Source organism: Electrophorus electricus, chromosome 1, assembly GCF_013358815.1.
Source record: "Electrophorus electricus isolate fEleEle1 chromosome 1, fEleEle1.pri, whole genome shotgun sequence".
In the NCBI taxonomy this organism is placed as follows: Eukaryota; Metazoa; Chordata; class Actinopteri; order Gymnotiformes; family Gymnotidae; genus Electrophorus; species Electrophorus electricus.
The window spans coordinates 11,787,917-11,795,000 of NC_049535.1; the positions used below are offsets into that span (position 1 = coordinate 11,787,917).

The 7,084-nt window shown below is 47.0% G+C and overlaps 1 protein-coding gene across 1 annotated transcript in view; it reads left to right on the top strand.

Annotated features, from left to right (window-relative positions):
- Positions 1–2,961: 2,961 nt before the first annotated feature.
- The window catches only part of baz2ba (bromodomain adjacent to zinc finger domain, 2Ba), a 75,777-nt gene continuing 71,654 nt past the window's right edge, over positions 2,962–7,084 (top strand). The window contains exon 1 of the mRNA XM_035526553.1: positions 2,962–3,237. The gene's annotated coding sequence lies outside the window, so the exon portion shown is untranslated. The remainder of the gene's footprint in view (positions 3,238–7,084) is intronic.

Below are 7,084 nucleotides of genomic sequence, written 5' to 3' on the forward strand. Positions count from 1 at the left end.
ACTGGGCCCTGCCGCGTCTGGGCCAAGTACGCGTAAGGGCACCCTTGTTCTGGATCCCGCGACGGGAAAGACGTCCCCTTTATCTGCTTTTAAACACAGATTAATAAGCTGAACCAATGCGACTATTGTCTCTTTCTTAAATTATTAGCACTCAGCCATGTGATTTCACGGAGGGCCAAAGTGAGAGAACCGGAATTCAATTACACACACACACACACACACACACACACACACACACACACACAAAGAAGCCCTAGCAAAACCTCAGGCCAGTAATTTGTGTAAAGACACCCGTTTACGTCTCTTGGAGAGAAATTTGTGTCATTGAAAATTAAGTGCTTTTCTGGTGCTGGAAGGTTTGCGTTTTTAATAGAATTAGGGGACGTGGTAAACTAAGATGATTAAAATCCGTATTCCCTATGTGTTGTGCCCAAATGGAAGGAAAGAAAGAAAACGCGAGAAAGAGAGAGAGAGAGAGAGAGAGAGAGAGAGAGAGAGAGAGCGGGTGGGGGAAATCAATAACTGCATACCCAGCTCTCGCTCTCTTGATAGGCATCTCTTCTCTCTTTATGTGCACTAATAGAAAAATAATAATTAAATCCAAATCGCCACATTAATTTGTTTTCCATCAGTCTCAGGGGACGTCGTCCTTACCAGTTGTCTTTTGGTACCTCATTATACTTTCTAATCAGGCTTTTTTTTAAGCCTTAAAGACTGCATGTCCCATGTCTCTCCCCCCCTCCCGGTCTTGCATTGCACTCATTGTACTTGCACTTATTATGTTACAAATGACCGAGGTACGTCTGACATTCTGGGTGCATGTGGCGAGGCCCGGCCTCCGTTAATGACGCAGCTAGCAGTGATGAGAGGCTCCCTCCTTTACACCAATACACACGCACGCGCACACACACACACACACACACACACACACACACACACACACACACACACACACACACACACACACACACACACAAAGGCCCTAATGAGGACCCACCAACACAATTACAATCCTCAGTGTCTCACTACTGCGGGGAACTGAGAGTGTATGCACACACACACTCGCCCTTGCAGGCGGGAGTATCAACAAGGGCACACACACACACACACACAAATCAGACTTATGCATGTTTACTTAAAGTACATGCATGCGTGCATTTCAGGGGTGTAACCGTATTTCACAACAGTTCCAGTAGCCTGTCTCCTGACTGTCCTCTGACCTGCATCTCAATAGGTGAAGGACAAACAAGTGATGATGAACATTGCAGAGTCATGAATCAAACTCAGAAGGACTCAAAAAGACCAAACTGATCATCTGTTGTCAAATGGCCTAGAAAGATAAACAAGCCATAAATAACTGCTTTTTTTTTTTTACATGCATATTAGGCAAATTGAAGAAGCTATTAGCGACATAATATGGGAAATTACTCAGTTTTCAGAATGTAACCAAAATTATAGTAATATATGCATTTCATCTACCAATCATAATTTAGGCAGGGTTATTACTCCTGTCAAACATTACTGAACATGGATTTGACTAGAAAGGTCCCAAATGTACTCATTTATGTGGTAAACTGGCAATGTTGGCAGAGTAGCAGTTGCCTTCTACAGTGTGGCCTAGCGGAAACCGGTCTGTTTGTCTCACGGCAGAGAAAAAAAAATTCACCATGTGTGCGCCCCAGACCATGAATGGTGGTATCATCTGTGGCCTCCATGGAGGCTAAACTCTAGAGAACTGCCCCCCCCCCCCCCACCTTCTCTGGCCTGCCGCTCCTACCCCCACCCCCCGTTGTTGTTTTCTTGTTGAATGAAATAATCTGTCCCCTCGCCTCTTTGGCCCTGGCCACGCCCCTCCCCCTCCTCGCCCCTCCCCCCCTGCCCCGGCCCCGGTCTGGGTCAGAGCCCCTCCTGTGCCTGGTCCTGATTGTAAGCAGGGCTAGAGAGAGCGTGCAATCAGGCACAGATGGTCACCCCTGCCTCGCAGTGCCCAGCTCGGCCGCCCCCCGCGAGAAGGGCCACGTCTCTCCCCTTCAGTGTAAATCCGAGGAGAGATCGATGAGCGCCTTGCTAAACCGAACTGTTGCAATTACTCCACCTTTAATTGGGCTTCTGAGCCAAACACAGGAGGCAGGGGAGGGAGACATAAAAGTTTTCGTTCCTTGTGTTGGAATGACATCAGCGCCTGTGATGCCACCAGCGTTCGGATTACGGAAAACATCATTAGATATGAACATCATCGCCTCGTGCGGCCCGTTAATAATTTGAGGGGAAAGGGGATCAGATTAGCTGTGTCAATCTGTAATCCCTGCGTTTTGTTTTTGTATAAAGATGTGAGAAACACAATAAACTTTGATGCTTTGCATCAGGGTTAGTCTTACTACATTAGTCAGGTCTAAATGTTTAATTTGCACTTAAATCTGACGGTGCAAGATTTTATATATTTTAGTTTTAAAGCAATATTGTTGAAAAAATATTATTAAAATGTCATTACATGGACTCCTCTGGTTTTGATGTAATGGGTTCTTATTTTGTTTTATGTCCCACATATGTAATAATAACGGTGACAGGATGCATGGATGTAATGCCAGTTAATCAGGGATTTAAATAAATTATTTCACGGGATATTTCAAGATTTCAGAATATCAATCATACACTAATGTGATCAACAACACCAAAAACATTCATTAAGTCATTCCAGAGGCCAGTCTGGACCGTAGTTAAATAAGAGAGACATTATGAGATATTACAGCCTGCAACTCACTACGAATCAATGTTAGGTATTGTCATCGTAAAGACGGATTGTGGCTATACCGTGGTTCTGGAAACTGAAGGTGTGATCTGAACAGTTAAGCGATCTAATGGTGTCATTTAGACTACCGACTCAAGAGTGAAAGTTTTATTACAAAGGACTTGCAACCTGACGTCACTTTTGATTCCTTGAAGTGAAGCCGAATAAACCTTGAGAGGAGAGTCTCCTTCAATCTGCCGTCCGTAACTAACGCACACAAACACGCACACAAACACACACACACACTCACACACATACACACACACACACACACACATACACACACGCAGTCACTCACACCGAGACTCAATTACTGCCCAATTCGCTTCTTCATCATCTCCTGCTACGCCGGCCTCTCACGAAACGCGATCGCGGACGGGAAAGAAAAGGCGAAGTGTTTAGTCCGAGCGGAACCGCGGCGGGATTACGCCCGGGGCTCCGAACTGACGGTAAGTTTCCGTTCGCCCGCGAGCTTTCTTTCTCTGGGCGGATCGAGGTCGTCGCTTGGCTGGCTTGATTTCTTTAGCGACGGCGCTAACTCCATAGTTTCTTTACGTGGCTACGCGCGTCCCTCCAGCGTTTAACGTTCGCGGATTAAAAAAAAAACAACAACAACAACAAAACAAACTTGTCCGAGCGATTGAATCGTTTGCCTGAGATACGAACAGCGACAGACGTCGTTATATAGCGATGCGGTTGAACTTTGCAGACGGGAACAATGTTGCTGCTGTTGGCGATGTTGCGAGTGACTTGATAGTAGGAATCCTGCCTTTGTGCCTCTCCCGTGCGCTTCAACCGCTCTGTTTTTTACATTAAATGACATTAAACGTTTCTAAACACGTACAGAGGCGCACGGCCGTGCCGCCCCGTTATTACCGTGCACAGTTAGGAAAATATATTTGGATTTTTGTGCGTTTATTTCGTGGAGGCACGGGGGAGCCGACGCTACCTTTGCTCTACTTAACGTCCGTCTCTCAGATGATGGCAAACGCGAACGGATCTTCATCGACAAAACAAGATAAAGCGGCCGTCCGTGCACTTTCCGCCCCCCCCCCCCCCCCCCCCCCCCCGGTCCCTTTCGCCAGGAATCGGTGCACTTTCGACGCTTTATTCGCACGGAAAACAGCCTTGTCGCGGAGGCGCCGCGCGCGGCGCGAGTCCGGGGCTTTTTCTCGCGCTCTCGTCTCCGCGGCTTCCTTTCAAGAGAAGCAGCTGCGACTTGTCGAAATTTATCCCTTTGTGTATAATACAATATCCTCCATTTTTTTTTCTCCCCTGCCCTCCAAACAACGAGCCTCTCGCCATCTTGGCTGTCTCGCGCGCCCGGGCGGAGAGCCCGCCGGTCGCAGGACCGAACCGGCACGCGCGGTTACGGCCAGAAAGTTTAGAAACGTCTTGAAGCGCCGGCGGTGACGTCATGCGAAGTTTAAGCGAAATATTGCGTTATTGACCGGAGGCTCGGGACTCGACCGGGGGTTGCCGTTCTGAGACCCGTTTCCATGTTTTGTTTGTTTGTTTTTAAATCGAGCGTCGTTTTGACACATATACAAAGTTAAATATTAATATCAAGGTTGCGTGGAGAATCATAATCGATTCCGTTTACAGGTGGATGACATCACAGGGGTGTTTGTTTTAGTGGCCTTTTGGGTGTCAGGCGACACGATGATGTCATTTGGGGTCTTAAATTGATCCGGTTAGTTGCGGAATATTACGCTTGGAGTAGGAATTACAGTTGAATTGCTATCATATTTTGATCATTTAAACAAACAGGGTGTGTTGATTTTTTTTTAAACCGTCTTAAAAGTTTATGTTAATCAAATGGTTATGCAGTCTATTTTTAGAAAGAAAATACATTCCCGAACAACGATATTTATAAATTATTGCGAGTGGTCCCGGCTGAATTGTCATAATCAAGCTATAATGGTTATTGCCTTTATGACATAATTTATATAATTGTTAACTGTTGTAAACACAGAATTTATATCTGTAGGCTACCATATGTTCCATGCAATAATTAGGAAACAGTTTACTTATTTAAAAATAATATATCATTGTAATGTGCTGCTAAGATGGAGACATCAATCAAATTATTTTGAACATTCTAATGGAAAACACCTTTATAACTGAATTTAAACATTTCCTTATGATTTCTCTATGCAAAATGTCACAGCATAATTAAGTGAATTAATGTTGCTGGGATGCTGTGGATAGCATAATCAGTGGGTGTAGATCTGAGAGTGTGTTAGAGGCAGGTCTTCAACCATTAAACCTCTAGTCGGAGTAACGTTTCTCACACTGGATTGGTTAAAGAGGCAGCATTAGTGCATCCGTACTTGTGATTTTAGTTTCTTCTTATTGGTGAGAGTCGGTCGTGAGCTACAGGTTTTTTTTAATGATCGTTTTGGCTTCAGTAGGCTTACACAGAACTTGACTAGCTGTCTAAAAAAACACCAAGAAAAAGGTTGTGTCTTGACTAGATTGCGTGACGGCCAGCTCCCAAGAAGTTTTTGTTTTCGTAGTACGTTTTAATACGTTCACCAATCCGCCGTAGTGTTAACACCAGCCGGCTTTCTGGAACGCCAGGAGGTCCTTAACGGGAGCCGGCCTTGCAGCCGGTGCGCACCGAGCCGACCCTCCGCCCCGGCGAGCGCGTCGCCTCAGCCGTTACACACAGTCCAGGCTGCTGTTTTAACAACATGTCTGTGTGAGACGGGGAAGTGTGCGTTTCCGGCTGCCGTCTTTGTCTGGATGCGTGCTGCTGCAGAGCGCGGCGAGTGCAGGGGGAGCAGATGTTGAGGCGAACATCCTGACGTGATGCTTTTCTCTGGTGGGAACGCTGCCGCGTCTTCCCTCCTCCTGGTGCATCGACTTGACAGCTGCTTGATTTCATGGAACCGCTAAGAAGCCATTAGTGGTATCAGTGAATTGAAACGGAACAGTCTCACCCACTCTCCTCTTCCATTAGAAATGTGTCTATTGTTGGCTTTTTCTTTGTGCGTGCGTGCGTGTGTGTGTGTGTGTGTGTGTGTGTGTGTGTGTGTGTGTGTGTGTGTGTGTGTCTGTGCCGCTGCAGCTGAGCACACAGAAGAAGACCTCTAATACACTTGTGCTGTTTCCCTTACTGTGAATTAGGGAGAGCAAATCTGTCAGGACCTGTTTTTGCTGTTGGGGTTTGAAGAGATTTCATACTGTGCTCTCTCAAGCACACCCAAGCCCACGAACGTCTCTAGCTATGGGGGGAAAATAAGTGTGTGTGTGTTGGGGGGGGGGGGGGTAAGCCCAAAATAAAAGGGGGAAAAAAACCAACAAAAAAACTTAGTCTCAGTTAAGAGTTGGATTGTGTTCAGCACAGGATGTCGCTCTCCTGTGCGGGCGTGGATGATTCCGGCCTCCGCCCAAAGATGCCCGCACACCTGAGAGGCCAGCAGTGTGCTTTGCTGAGGCTCCGCAGACGGATGCGCCAGGCGGTGTTAGCCGCGTGTGCCCAGAGTTGCGATAGACGAGTCCAGGTTAAGCTGATTAGCTGGAGGAAGGCTCTGAAACGCGGGTGAACCCTGGGAACTGTCGGCGCGGGCGGTGGCGGATCCGAGCCGGCGACGTTTCGAACGGCCCGGCGATAAGGGGAGTCTGTTAAAGTGTGATCTGACCCCGCTTGGCTTTGCTCTAATGCTGATACATTAAGAATAACTGGAGAGCCGTTAAACTGCCAGGCTCTGCCAGGGATTGATAGGCCGAATGAATGAACGGCTCTGTGTGGACTCACTGTAGGCTGCACCTCGGTGGATTAAACCATATTATATCGTCAGCTAAAGACTATAGTGTTGTGACTGTCATTTTAAGAATGTAGTTTACATGCCTAAGTAGATTAGTATAACTGAAGGCTTTTGTTAGAGAATATAATTGTATTTTATTGTGAACATGTCGCTGTTACAAGTCCCCCCCCCACAAGTAGCCTACATCGACAGTGGACGGTAATTTATCACTGGAAAACATGGTCTATGAACCTAAGAAGTGAGACCCCATTTTTGCCGTGTGGTCAGCTTTCCATGAAGCACAACACCTTGGCACGATGAACTAGCAACAGATTTAATCCAGGGAAACCAAAAATTAGGCCAAGCAGAAGTGTGCGCAAGAGTGCCAGAACAAATGAGAGGCGATCGGCCGGAGTGATGGCGACCCAACAGCCCCTCCCCACGCCCCGCCCCCTTAGTGCTGGCCTGGCGATGCTTGCGCGTAACCGCACGCTGATGAAATCATAGCGCTTTGCTTTGGTTGGTTTCGCATTGACTCCGGTGC